Source organism: Mus musculus, chromosome 10, assembly GCF_000001635.26.
Source record: "Mus musculus strain C57BL/6J chromosome 10, GRCm38.p6 C57BL/6J".
NCBI classification, from domain to species: domain Eukaryota; kingdom Metazoa; phylum Chordata; class Mammalia; order Rodentia; family Muridae; genus Mus; species Mus musculus.
In genome coordinates, this window is record NC_000076.6 from 58,349,649 (window position 1) to 58,364,699 (window position 15,051).

General features: G+C 41.0%; 1 protein-coding gene across 5 annotated transcripts in view; it reads left to right on the forward strand.

The window, feature by feature from the left end:
• Lims1 (LIM and senescent cell antigen-like domains 1) overlaps nucleotides 1-15,051 on the forward strand; it is a 101,350-nt gene that overhangs the window by 26,307 nt on the left and 59,992 nt on the right. The window contains exon 1 of one of the 5 annotated variants that reach the window (XM_006513072.2): nucleotides 1,399-2,549. The exons of 3 other annotated variants lie outside the window; for them this stretch is intronic. The gene's annotated coding sequence lies outside the window, so the exon portion shown is untranslated. Of the gene's footprint in view, nucleotides 1-1,398; nucleotides 2,550-15,051 lie in introns of those variants that run through there. One more of the 5 variants, NM_001359116.1, reaches the window with a different exon arrangement.

Sequence of the window (15,051 nt, forward strand, 5' to 3'; positions counted from 1 at the left end):
AAATAAATATGAGGTAGGCCTACTCTTAGGAAAATTTGTGTAAAGAGTAGAGAGGGTCATGGTAATGACTAAAGACTGATTCCAATGAGTTCATTTTAAGGGAGGAGAAAATGAAGCTTATTTATAAAATTCCCGATGGGCAAATTATTCAGAAAAGGAGAGTAGCTGACTGGTTCTGAGTATCTGGATTGGCCTCAATCAGATTAGCAGCTAAGATTGGAATATTGACAGGGTAGAGGAAAATCATTGAAAGAAAACCTTCCAGAAGATCTCTCTCTTTTTTTTAAAGATTTATTTATTTATTATATGTAAGTACACTGTAGCTATCTTCAGACACACCAGAAGAGGGAGTCATATCTTTTTATGGATGGTTGTGAGCTACCATGTGGTTGCTGGGATTTGAACTCAGGACCTTCGGAAGAACAGTCAGTGCTCTTAACCACTGAGCCATCTCACCAGCTCCCAGAAGATCTCTTGAATGAATGAATGAATGAATGAATAAGCAAGGAAGCAGGCAAATAAATAAGCGAATGAATGAATGAATGGCTGAGTAGATGGCTCAATGATTTAGAGCACGTTTTGTTTTTGCATAGGACTGGGTTTGATTCCTAGCATTCATGTGGTGGCTTACAACCATCGGTAAGAGACTTCAATGCCTTCTTCTGACTTCTGCAGACACCTTTGTACCCTCTGTATGTACATGGCACACATACAATGCAGGCAAAACACTCCTACATATAAATTTAAAAGTGTGTGTGTGTGTGTGAGAGAGAGAGAGAGAGAGAGAGAGAGAGAGAGAGAGAGACATGATGCTGATGCTGATAAGACCCTTGAGGATGGTGAAGCAGGTCGTTCGGAATGGGAAACGTACTTGTCTTCCAGATGAAGACTGACAGGGCCTACTCAAAAGTAGAGAAGAAAACAATGCCAGTCATTTCAGCGTGCTCATGCTGTGGAGCACTACACAGCTGTAGGAATCGGCTGCTTAGAAGTAGACTCCAACCTAAATGATGAACGAAAAGGGAAGGAGGCCTGAGGAAGTAGGGCTTCCCATTGTAAGAGCCAGTAGTAGAAATAAGATGCGAAATGGTATGTGGGGGCAGAGACTTCACAGCTGTGTTGCTAGTTGGTAGGAAGCTCTCTCTGGGTGTTTAATCTCTGAGGATTATAAAGAGAAAGGAGGAGCTAATGACACCTGTGATGACATATGTAGAGGCCAAGGAGTTCTCTTCATGGCACACAGCTGTCTCTGGTGGAAACTGGGGTGATGGTGGTAGCAGTGGGGGGTGGGGGTGGGGAAGCTGTGCTTTTTACTTCTCACTTTTCTGCCTTCTGTAGTCTGCTGTTAGAATTGGGTTTTACACCATAAAAATGAAGCCCGTTTATGTGTCTCCCCAGGAATACTGACAGAGCCTAGAGTTCTGGAACTTACTCTGCCTAAGCCTGCCTGACGTGAGTCTGCCTGTCCGAGCACTGGGCTCTTCCCTGGAAGAGGGACTGCCCACCACATCTTTCAATTCTCCTCGTTTGCTTCATACCAGTTCTAAAGATTGCCAGCATCTAGTGTCTGAATGTTGGGTAGAAAAAAAAGCAATGAATTGCTTTCCTATTCTTTTGAGATTAACCCCAGGCCTTACAACTTAGAAAGCACCATCCTAAAAGCAACTTCTTTATAATAAAGGCCAAAGAATTTCTTGTTGTATTCCCAGTATATCAAGACATTAATGCAAGAGGAAGGCAGGCTACATTTCTCCTGTTTTCCCTCAGCCTCAACAAAAGATCCCCTATTCTTCAGTGGAAACTTAGCGTCAAGGGGTCTCGAGAGATGACTGAGTCAGGCTAGTGAGTCCTGAACACTCTGACCTGCTACTCTTTTGTGCTGTGTTTGTCTAGGGTGTCTGCAGTAGGAAGAAAAAAAACAAAAACAGTTTCTGTTGTTGAGCTAGCCTGTGCCCAGCATCCTGGTCTCTAAGCTACAGGTGGCACTGATAGAGTTGTCATGAGCATCCAACCTCACCTGTGCTGATTAGTTACTGACCGTTGTTTTAAAATATTTGCCTCCACATTACAAGTGGTTAAATGTTAACTTCTTAAGAATACAAGATAGCTCCGCAGGATATGAGTTATGACATTTAGGGTGTTGACTTATTGCTTCAGAACTGTGGAGTTTTTGAGTAATACACCATGTTACATGATTTGACTAAAAAAAAAAAAGCCTCAAGTTGGTTTCATTGGCTTAAATATAGTTCAAAGCAGTAGACACAGAGCTCAGATGAGGAAGTGCTGTACAATCAAGGAAGTAAGAGGCTTTAAAGATAATTTGCTTTCATGGACATGGCTGTCCAAGTTCTGATAGATGACTTGAAATAAGAGTAGAAGTACTGGAATAGAGATCCTCTATTCTAAATTAGGAGAGGAGTGTGGGGACCCTGAATGTGACAACCTCTAAGTCTCTGCTGACTTTGCAGAGGTGGGCTTGTGTGGGTAAAGTGACGGACGGACAGACGGAGAAGAAAAGGACCTGACACCACGAACTAGCACCATACGGGGTATTGTTTTATTTCTGCATTTGTTTTCTGTTTCATCTGTCTTTCTCAGGTATTTAAAATATAAAAGATATTTGTTTAAATTCTCATAAGTTCTCAAGGACCTTTTTGTCTTTGCTGTGTTTGGAAAGATGCCATGATAACTAGTCAAAAGAATTGTTCTTATTTATTAACCTGTAACTTAAAAGAAAATAGGAGGCCATTCTTTGGTTTGGTTTTATTTTTCATTTTAGGGAAAGGATCTTAAGTAAGTCGCAACCTTTAACTGTGCTAATTAAAATCTCCCTTCAGCAGAGAGCAGTGGTTTTGAGTCTCTTTATAGATATGTGTCTAATTATTGACTGCATTTGAAAGTAACTTAATGGTCCTGTGGTTTCAGAGTGAAGGGCATTGTAAAAAGGCAGCTGTGCTCTGGGTTTGGCATCATTCATGCATTTTAGGTCCGGTGCAGAATTACACTGGGAAAGACTTGAGTCATGCTTTTTTGGTATTGTGTTATATTAATTTTTTGTTTGTTTGTTTTGATTTTCAAAACACAGTTTCTCTATGTGGCTCTGGCTGTCCCGGACCTGGCTCTATAAACCAGGTTCGCCTCAAAATCAGAGATCGCCTGCCTCTGGCTCCTGAATGTTAGAAGTAAACGCTTGTGCAGTCATACCCATCATGTTAAATTAGTGTTTAGCCATAAATTCTGCCTGTGATCTTTGAAAAGAGAAATGTACTGTTTTTATATTTAGTCCTTGCTGTCTACAACTAATCAAAGAATTGTTCTCTATTCATTAACCTGTAAAACTGTTTAAAAGAAAAAAGTAGACCATTATTTTGTTTTGTTTTGCTTGTCTTTTGTTTTGTTTGGTTTTTTTCTTTCTTTTTTTTTTTTTTTTTTGTTTCGTTTTGTTTGTTTTTTTTCAAGACAGGGTTTCTCTGTATAGCCCTGGCTGTCCTGGAACTCACTTTATAGACCAGGCTGGTCTGGAACTCAGAAATCCACCTGCCTCTGCCTCCCAAGTGCTGGGATTAAAGGTGTGCGCCACCATTGTCCAGCGTCTTTTTTACTTTTGAGACAAAGTCTATGTAGGTCCTGAAACTGGCTGTGTAGAATAGGCTGACCTTGAACTCACAAATCTGCCTGCCTCGGTCTCCTGAGTGCTAGGATTAAAGATGTACACCACCATGCCCAGCCTATTCATTTTTCTCTATCACTGAGCTATAACTCCTGACGTGGCCATTTTTAAATTTGGGAATTAGCACTGAGCTATTAGTAATAGACTTGAGAAAATGTGTAGCAGCCATATTTTTTCCCTCTTTGAGTCAAGGTCTTATGTAGCCCAGGCTGCCTCAGATTTGTTAATGGAGCTGAGAATGACCTTGATCTTCTGCCCTTACCTCTCAAGTGCTGGGGTTACAGCTGGGTGCCACTGCAACTATGTCATGAGTGCAGGGCTTCGTGTATGCTAGGGAAGCATGCTTCAACAGAGTCATAGCTCCATTCCAGTTGTCATAATTTGCAAGTTATTATTCACTAATGCATAGACCCAAGTGTGTGTGTGTATCTGAAAGGGATGTGATAGGTGGTGGTATGGATAAATAAGACAACTATGGGAGTGATGATAAGTTTGCTTAGGAGGAATACCCTGGCCTCCCTTTGAGTGAATTATTTGGAAACAGTTTGAGTGGAGAAGAAGGAAAAAGGATTGGAATCCAATCCTATAACATGATCCCAAGATCACTAAGTTAGCTACTGAAACATACACACAGAAATCAAGAACACACTTGCTAAATGCTGTTTTAGGCCTTAAAAGCCTAAGAGGGGGATTTCCTTTGGCCACGTTACAGATGAAGCATTTTGACCTCCAAGTGAAGAAACTTGTCAGGCTAACAAGAGACCAGGCTAGAATTCTGATCTAGGCAGCCTCCCCACCCCTTTGCTGCATGATAAGAAGTGAAAAGATGGGAGGATTCCTTTCTCTGAACTTGTATGTGGTCAGCTGAGTTTCCAGTGCCTATTCCAAGTCCATTCAGTAAATGGGGCTTGTTAACTACATATCAAGAGTGATGTAGCACGAGCCCCATATGCACTTCAAGTTTTTTAGTAGCAGTATTCAAAATGCAAAGAAAAGGGGTAGGTGAAATAATTTTCATAATATACTTATTTAGCTCAGAATGTCAAACTGTCAAGCTATATAGATGGGTAAGTGGCCAATAATAAGTATTTTTAAATTATTAAGATAGTCTGATCTATATTCTTATACTACAGCACATCTCAATTCAGATTAGCTACATTTTAAGTTGAACTGTGGTATGTGGCTACAAATTAAAAAACAGAACTCCAAGAAAAGGACAGTCATCCTACAACAGAGAGCCAGCTTTAAAGCCTCTGTGACTATGGGAGCAGCTTTACCTAACTTGATAGCTCTGGAGGAAAGGTCCCCTACCGAGAAGGCTGGGCTGCTCTGTAAGGAAAGAGTTTGACCATATCAAACAGACAATAGACCTTCCGCCTGAGGACTATTTATAGAGAGCAAAGTCTGAACCCCTTTATCACCCCCACCAGAAACAACCTCAGGAAAACCACGCTGTTGGCTCTTAGATACTGAACTATATTTGGGGTAGCAGAGTGTGTGTGCTGGAGAGTCTGCTAGCTGAGTCCAGTCAAGACTGGAAACCACAGCCTTTGATGCATGTGGCAGTGTTGTTGCCTAAGGTTTTCCTCCTCCTGCTGTTTTGAGATGGAAACAGTAATGTCTGCCTAAAAAGAGAAATGTGAACAAACTACTGTATAAGGAAATGTCCAGCCCTTACTCTGCCTGGAGCGATGTAAATGACAGTTTCAAGCCATCTCCGTCCAGAGATCATCTTGCATATATAAGTTCTCCAGTCCAGCCATGTTTTTTACTCTAAGAAAGGTTGGCATTTCTCGTTCATCTTCTTGCTCCTGTGGCTCTTGTTCCTTTGTCTTTGACTCAATGAACCTCTCTCTTTTCCAATTATATTTGCTGTTTGGGGTTTGGTTTTTTTTGTTGCTTTGTAGTATTGGTACACAAACAAACAAACAAAATCCATCTCTCACCTTAAAGGAAAGAAAGATAGCTCTTTTTTTTTTTTTCCTGGAGTGTTTTAAGTGACCATAGCTTGGGAAAACAGATTTAGGTTACTGTAGTTTTATACTTTTAAAAAACAAAGAAAATTATAAATCAGGGCAAGGGGGTTGCAACATGATGAGGGAAGCTTGTCTATAGGCCTAAGATTCTGATGACATTCTTAGCTTTTGAGTCAGAGGGTGATAGCAGTCTGCTAAATTAATAGATTCCAAGAGTTTTTTTTTTTTTTTTTTTAATCTGTTAGTCACAAGATGTTAGTTCTGAAATAGAGGCAGGTCAGGAATGGTTGTTGGGAGATGGAGGGAGACCTAAAGCTAGCCCAAGATAAGGTAATTATTTCTTGGACCATCAGTCAGTCAGTCTTTAAAGGCAGCTTCTTTCCCAGAGTTCTTATTCACAGTAGTAAGCTATCTGCGAAGAGCTTGAGTCTTGCTTATGCTTCTCTTAAGAGTGGGACGTGTAACTGTGGTTAAAAGCGTGACGAGATCAGGTGGGGTGGTTCAGAAGTTCTAGGTAAACCTAGCAAAGGTTGGCGGTGGGGGCTCAGATAACATACAAGGAAAGTATATGAAGCTCCTAGTGGTTATATGAGCAATAAATAGTTGCTGAGGGAGCAAAGACTCTTTGGTGGATGTTGCCTGTGCCCCAGACAGCTCTTCGCCCAACCCTACTTTTCCTTGGGGGTTGGGGGTGAGTTGGCGCAGAGTCAAGGACGCAGACTCTGGGATCAGGTGAGAATGCTGCAGCAAGCTCCTTTAATACCTTCCACTCACTCCCCCATTAGTCCCAAGAAAGCCTCTCTTCTAAACAGCAGTTCCTGATTGGCTGGCATTGTTTGCATCAGCAAACCTTGCTCTCTCAGGCAGTCCTCAATTTAAGCCCTCCTGCAGGAGATGCTTTTGCAGCTGCAGAGCCCCCCCCCCCCCCCCCCCCCGTGCTTACATAGAGGCAGCCCCGCTCTTCCTGCTACAGGTGGAACATCCAGTAATACAGCTTTAGTCCATTTCACGAACACTTTGTAGACAGCTCCAATAAACTCTTGTTGAGCCACTTTGGTCTATCTTGAGTACCTATTTGGAGTAAATTCTGTAGTTTGCCATTTGAAGTTTACTTTTACTTTAACACACATGATGTGTGTTTGATACCCATGGAAGGCAGAAGAGGGTGTTGCATCCCCTGGCACTGAAGTTACAGACAGTTGTGAGCTGTCATGTGGCTACTAGAAATCCATCCTGGACCTCTGTTGGGGACAGTAGCTGAGCCATCTCCTCTGCTCCCATGGGAATGATGTGTAAGTTCAGGAATAGTAAGTAAGCAGACTCACGCTGTTGTACAGCTCTCCTCAGCATGCTTCTCCAGCGCTCCTCAGCTTCCCACACTCAGCCACTGCTTGGGACTGAAAGTCTTGAGAGTTGCTGAGTAGTCATTTTCAATTCCCTACCCCACACCCCTGTCCCTGATACACCTACCTTTTATCTTTATGTATTTGGTTATAATAGATACCTCTAGAAAGTGGAAACATGTAGTATTTATCCCGTAGTAACCTGGTTTGGGTTTTTGTTTTTAATTTGGTGGAGAAAGGTCTTCAAGGTCCACCCATGAATCACATGTGAGAATTTCCTTTCTTACAGGCAGTCATATTCCATCATTTTTCTGTAGCACATCTTACTTATTCATTCTTACGTTGTTGGAACCTTTTAGATTTTTTTTCCTTCCTGAGACAGATCTTAAGTGTAAACTGCTCTTGAACTCACTGTAACCCAGGCTGGCTTCACACTCAGAATCCCCTCACCCACACTTCAGCTTTCTGAGTGCTGAGAGTACAGGTGTGTGACTTTTAGCTATTGAATTGTTCTCACCTTAGTGATTCTTTGAGTAAATTCTAATTTCAGCTTTTGTGAATGATGCTCCCTGGGGAAAATGGCGGGCAACTATCTCTAAGAACTCTGGAGTATTATCCAGAGGTAGAATCCCTGAGAACAGTGGTCGATTTTCTGTTTCGTTTTGTTTGATAATGAGTGGGATTAATATCTCATTATAGTTTTGTTTTTCTAGGAAAAATACAGAATATCATTATCTGCACCTGTTTCTTTTTTGGTTTTTGGAGACAGAGTTTCTCTGTGTCGCCCTGGCTGTCCTGGAACTCACTCTGTAGACCAGACTGGCCTCGAACTCAGAAATCTGCCTGCCTCTGCCTCCTGAGTGCTGGGATTAAAGGTGTGCGCCGCCACTGCCTGGCTTCTGCACCTGTTTCTTGTCCTGTTAAGAAGCTAAGCTCATTTTGTTTAGATCTTTTGCCCATTTTTTTTGTTGTTGTTATTGTCTATCTGGTTGTTGGTGTAGAATGTGTGTATTCTAGGTAGCAATCCCTTCTAATATATATGACTTTCAGATACGTCTTCCAAGCCTATTGGTTGTCAGTGCTGGGAATTGAGCAGGGCCCAGGAAGAGCTCTCAACTGCTCAACCCTCTCTAGCCCTTAAAAAATTGTTTTAAATGTATTGATAACGGATACAGATGAACGAGTTGCCTTGTGATACCTTGTGATTTATGTATACAGTTTTATGTACAAATCAGGTTGACATCAGTCTCCTCAGTCTCCTCATCGCTTCCTTATTTTCACTGGGTTTTCATTACCACACAGAGTGATGGATTTTATTGTGGCGTTTTCATTCATACTTTGTTTTGTTGACCCTCTGTTCACCCCCTTCCCTTGTGATCTTCCCTCATGCACGTTCACTTTCCCAGTAACCTTGTCTCTGCTTGGACGTCTCATGTATATCATATGTATTCTGTTTTCCTCCTTTCCCCACTACCTTTCCCTTCCTCCTGTCTAGGACGTAGTTAACCTCTTCAAACGAAAGTTTTCCTGTAGTGTTTTTTGTAGAGCTGAATTTGTAGATAGACATTGCTTACATGTATTCTCATGTAATATTTTTCTTTTTTTTTTTTTTTTTATCAGTTGTGATTGATGGCCTTTCTGGTTATAGAAGTCTCCCAGCACCCACATGGTGGCTCACAACGCTCTATAATAACTCCAGTACCAAAGAATCTAACGCCCTCTTTTGGCCTCTGCAGGCAGCAGTCATGCGCATGGTTTATGCGCATATACACAGACAAACAAATACACACACAAAAAGAAAAAACTTAAAAAGGCATAAAGGGGATAAAGACAGGGACAGGGCAGGGCTGAGAGGTGAGGAGGAAGGGGAAACTGGATGCAAAGTTAGTTGATTGATTAATTAATTAGTAAAAATAATCAAAGACATATAGGAACTTCACAGAAAATACGTACAAAAAGAAAATCTCTCCAAACGTGGGAGAGAGTATGCATTTGTGTGTATATCTGTGAAATGGATAGAGGCCAGCATTTAGTATCTGGTATTCCCCCTGTAATTGTATGCCTTATTTTTTCAGAAGTGTCTTTCACTGAATCTGGAGTTTGCAGTTTCCTAGACGACCTGGCCAGCACATCCCTCTGTCTCTATCTCTAACTCCTCCTCGGTGCTCGAACTAACAGCTGTGTGCTGGCACATCCAGCTTCTACAATGGCTATTAGGAATCCATACTGAGATCTTTTTTGCTGTTGTTTGTTTGTTCGTTTGGTTTTTTGAGACAGGGTTTCTCTGGCTGCCCTGAAACTCCATCTGTAGACAGGCAGGGCTCAAGCTCAGAGGTCCATACTCAGATCTTAATGCTTGAACAGCAAGCACTTTTCCTATTGAGCCATCTTCCTAGATCTATGATGATTGCACTTCTTATTTTTTACATTAAATTTATTTATTTGTATGTGGGAGGGGGACATAAGGGGCACAGCATGAGTGTAGAGATCAGAGAAGTATCTCTCCTTCCAGCATATGAATTCTGACATTAAACAACAGTCACCAGACCTAGAAGTATGTACCTTTTGCACACTGAGCTGTCTCGCTGAAGTTCTTTTCTATAAAGCCTTCTATTAAATGGAACACTTAAAATGTTATATCTTGATCATTGAAAAGTAGCAGATTCACAAACAGGCACCAGAGGGTGCTGTTTCCTATCATTGACTGGGCTAAGTACTTGCTTGGTTGTGTTTGCCTTTACACAAACAGTTCCTTTCCTACATTACTGAATGTTTTTGTACACTTTTTGGGTTTTTTTTTTTCTGTCCATAATGCAAAGAAATGTTGTTTGAATCCTCACATAAATTCTGTAAATTGCAAGTTAACGTATTTTTAGGTTTTGTTTGTTTGTTTGTTTGTTTTTAATGTCCATTGGTATTTTGCCTGCATATATGTCTGTGTGAGGATCTTAGATCCCTTAGGTCCCCTGGAGCTGGAGTGGCAGACAGTTGTAAGCTGCCATGTGCTTGCTGGGAATTGAACCTAGGTTCTTATTGGAAGAGCTGCCAGTGCTCTTAACTGCTAAGCCATATCTCCAGCCCACAGATTAACTTCTAAGTAGTCCTTTGGTATTCTTATTTACTGTCAGTTGTTTGTTTGTTTGTTTTTTATCATCATCATACCTACTCATTGGTATCTGCTCTATAAAAGTCAGTGTACTGGGAATCTTACAAATGTTGAATTTTTTTTTTTTTTTTTTTTTTTGTAATTTTGTAATTTTGTTCTAGCCAGGCACAACACACCTTTATTCCCACCACTCAGGAGACAGAGCCAGGAGGAGTTCCAGACCAGCCAAGTTCGTTTCAAAATAAATAAATCAAACAGGGTTTTACTACATAGGCCCAGACTAGTCTCCAGTTCTGATTCGTGGCCTCCGAGTGCTGGAGTTATATGTGAACAACACCACACCCTGTTAGATGTGTTTTAGACCAAGAGATTTGAGCGGTTTTGTTGTTGCTTTGAAGCACAGTCTTCAAGGTTGCCCAGCTGGTCTTGCCACTGAACTTCACCTTTTACCTCTGCAGTAGTCCTCGGAGGTGCACCAGTGTACAGAGCACACTACACAGGTAGGTAGCTGCCGCAAGCTCCTCCTGCCAGTCAGTCTGCCAGTGTACAGTTCATGGAAAACTAAATTAGATAATGACTTTCGCCATTCAGTAGATTGTAAAGTAACCTCCCTCAGGTGGGTCATGGATGTGATTTGAAAGTCTTAGAAAGCTCTTTCTACCCCAAAATAAATTTTACCGTGGTTCAGTTTCTTTGTTTCTAGTCACAATATGACTACCAAGTGAAGATGTTTTGTGAGGAATTTGTAGTTTTAAAAATTAATACTTTTTATGTTAAATTACTTTATGGTTTGTGGGGGGTTGGTTTTGTTTTGTTAGGTATTTTTATTTTTTGCCAAACTTTAGTAGAATAGAAGTTACTGTTTTATGTCCTAGAAAGAAAATAAGCTTAATTTGTGCTGTGTTTGGGAGGAGAGATTGAAGCTGAGGTCTCTAGATACTGAACATTCCATGTCAGATAACACTGCTAGTTTGGAAATTTATTTAGGATTAATTAAGCCTTGCTCACTGGATACCAGAAGCCTGGGGAGGTATGACTCATTTAAGGAAAAGGAGGAAGTTTATATTCTCCAAGAGGAGTAGGCTTTTTTTTTTTTTTGGTTGGTTGTGTTTTGGGTTGTTGTCGTCCTACTCAGCTGTATGGCTTGTAGTGCTATCTACTAAGTAGTGAGGCTCCTTGGCCTGGGTACTCATCAGCCCGCCTGTTTCTTCTCTTATGTTTGTACCAGTGCAGGTGTAGGTGAGGCTGAGGACCAGTTTTTCTTTTCATAAACCTAGCCCTGGGTCTTTCAAGCATTAAATGACTGTGTGGTCTTTGGGACATTCCTTCTCTAAGTGTGGTATCCAGTGTTTACATCTGCTAAAGAAAAGAAAAAAAAATCTGATAACTGGATGCACTTAAAATATTTAGCATCCAGAGTTTTCCAAAAGTTTGGTAACCCTTGCCATAGGAAACACTGAAAACTAAAGTGAGACAGCCCGTGATTTGGAAGGAGAGGAAGGACTGTGCTCGGAGAAGAAGGCCAGACTCATACAGGCCTAGAGGGCTGTTGTCACATATAGAGTGGAGTGGCTTTGGTATGTCCTAAGGCTTCATGCTGAGCATCAGCAACTCCAGGTCTTGACAGGCCTGTATACCTGGAATCCCTGCATTCAAGAGTGAGACAAGAGGAGAAAAAGAGGCAAAGCAAAAAGAGATGGAGACCACAGTCTACATTTTTAAGAAGTTCACTGAAGTAAGACTCTATAGGAAGTCAGCCACCTTGTCTGGCAGATTGTGTCTTTGTGAACCAAGGGCCCTGTTTTGTAAGTTTCAGTTACAGTATGGACATGTGCTGGTATATATCTGTAGACATAACTAAAATAAGCCTCACAATCTAAATTCCTCCTCGTGTTTCTATGAAGTTCCTGAACTTGAGTTACCCAGCAAATACTTGTTGTCTACAAGCTGTTTGCCACACTCTAGGGATCATTGAGGAAAATGGCCCCTCAGTGAGCATCGTATGGTGGGACAAATGTAAGGGTGTTTCCTGTGACGTTCAGTGAAATCTCAGCCAAGAGCTCCCACTGCCTCATTGGGAAGGCTCCAGAGAATGGGAACAGCATGAACCGTGAGTTCATTTGGATAGAGAATAGCAGAGTCAATAGCTGTGCTGATCTGGGGTACAGTGAGGAAGAAGCCAGTTAGTTGTTGGAAGAAGCAGGTAAATCTCTGAGTTCAAGACCAGCTTTGTCTATATAGTGATTTTCAGGCCAAGACCACATAGTGATACCTTGTCTCCAAAAAAAAAAAAAAAAAAAAGGTATTAAGTTTCAGGGAAAAGAGGGGAATACTAAAATTTACATGTGGATTAGTAATACTGTGCACAAAGTTTCTATATTCTTTTGTTGTTGTTTGTTTTGTTTTATTTTTCGAGACAAGGTTTCTCTGTTTCTCTGTGTAGCCCTGGCTGTCCTGGAACTCACTCTGTAGACCAGGCTGGCCTCGAACTCAGAAATCCGCCTGCTTCTGCCTCCCAAGTGCCGGGATTAAAGGCATGCCACCACCACTGCCCAACTTCTATATTCTTTTCATATTATTTACTTACTGGTTTTAAAGTGTGTATGTAAGCCCTTATTTACTACTTAGTTATGCTTAAAAGCAAGGCTTCCCTTTTGTTCTTACTTGTTTTGTTTGTTTGTTTTTCCAGACAGTGTTTCTCAGTGTAGCTCTGGCTGTCTTAGAACTCACCTAGTAAGTACATCTCACTCAGAGGTCTGCCTACCTTGGCCTCCCGAATACTGGGATTAAAGACATGCGCTACTACCACCCAGCTTCTCACGTTGATTTTTTTCATTTTATACTGCCCAATAAGTTTCATATTACTGTTCCTTTACATGAGTTCCTTATTTAAATCTTCTGTTTGGAAGTTGCATAGTTGGAAATTAATAGGCTAACTGGATGATGGTGGTGTTTTCAGTGCTGAGCCTTGGTATGGTTAGCAAGCACTCTAAGATACACCCCTACCCCAAAATATGTTTTTAGAATTGATTATGTATCAAATGGTGGCTCTTTGTGTTTCTACTCATGCAGTAATAATTTGAACATTAACATAACAGTGCTGGTTTTCTGAAAAGTGTGTGCTTGTACTATCTGTGGGAGCCACATGGTGGCAGAAAGAACACTTAGAAATGGAAGCCTTGCATAGGCTTGACTTTGTGTGTTTATTTTGGCTCGCTCTAGTATAGAGACTCACAGGGTCTCACTCTAGTCCAGGCTGGCCTCAAAATCACTGTGTAGTCCAGGCTGGCTTCAAATTCTGGTGATCCTCTTGTCATAGCACCCATAGTGTCAGAGCTATAGGCAGGAGCCACCAGGCTGGTTTCATTTCTTTGCAATAGAAGTTAATAAAAAATAACTTCTAAGCATTCTTAAGATGCATCAGCCATCTTAAGTAAAATATCACAAATGTACTTGAAAGCTCTTTGCATACTTTCTTCTATTTAGCTGGTCTCCCTGTGCTTTTCCTCCAGGAGACAACTCTATTGAATTTAGCCTGTCACCTCTATGCATGCCTTTATGGTTTTGTTACATATTTATATTTTTAAATAGTAACATAGGTTGTTTCTTTATTATGATTTTATATACTGTATACTTTTGTGTTAATAAGCAAGCTGCAGTGAATTAGTTTGTTGTTGTTGCTATTTGATACTATGTTGAAGAAACTATAACCTTTAAAATTAAGTTCCTTATTTTGAGAGAGGCAACATGGTGCTGTGGTTATAAATAAGGCCTCTGTGCCCATTCAGATCCTGCTACTATCACATGGCAGTTTTAGGCCTTATTCCTGCTTATACAAAATAGGATACCACTCAGGATTAAATCAACTAAAGTGTAAAGCATTAACATCATGATTGTTGCGATCTGCTGTCTTTAATACCACAGTTCTATAAACTTAGCATGGAGTGGATTTTGTGTTGTTTACTGAGCCCCAGTGGAATAGAGGTCATCTTGCAGTACAAGAATAGTGAGTAGTGGGAAATAGGCCTTGAGGGCAGTTGTGGTGGTTACCTTCGGAAGATGGATACTTTCTCTACAGTAGAAGGGGTCATCTACTAAGAGTGGAAAATCAGGGTGTGACAGGAATGGAGGATTGGGGAGAGCTGTTCAGGATTCGAAGTGTTCTTGTTCAGGACATGATTCAGCTAGAAGCAGGTAAAGGAATCACCCATGTAAGTGTATGTGCTATTCTTGATTGTGTGGATTTATTCTTAGCAACATGTTGCCCTGAAAAAGCCTGAACCCTGCTCCAATCCCAACACACACACACACACACACACACACACTGAATGCCTCTATTCTGCTCCTGTAGCTTATACTGTTGTGTGAAGGACCATCAAATTCTGCATCTCCACGTTTATAATCCTTTCCATCCTGAATTCACACTCTTTATAGCTTTTTTCCACATGACATGTAAATCATGTGGTCTAGAGTCAAAATAGAATTCTGAACTCCCCAGTTTATGAGTCTCCGCACCTGCTCTTTATTCCCTGAGGCACTCCTTACTCCTCCACTTAGAAGGATCTCTCCTCTTTCTTAGTGACCTCCTTTTGGAATTTAGCATGTCCTTGAATGTACTATGTCTGATCTTAGTCAAGATATGTGCCATTGTGTTGAGAGTTAACATCCTCAGAGGCCTCATTAGAGAAAGCTGTTAAGAAAATATTGTAATACAAACAAGAAATGGCTCTTCTGCACTCTCACTGCCTGCATGTCGTTGCTCTGTGGCTGAACTTGTTTCACATTCTTTTTCTTCTTTTAATTAAATATTTAGAAGCAGAAGCAGATATCAGGTACTGTCTTGGTATGTATCAGAGTTGGACTCTGAGATGGATGCTTTATTATAAAACCACATACTGCTGTCCTGCCTGACAAAAAGAGCAGAGATGCCTCAGCATTATTTAATGCCTGCTTTGT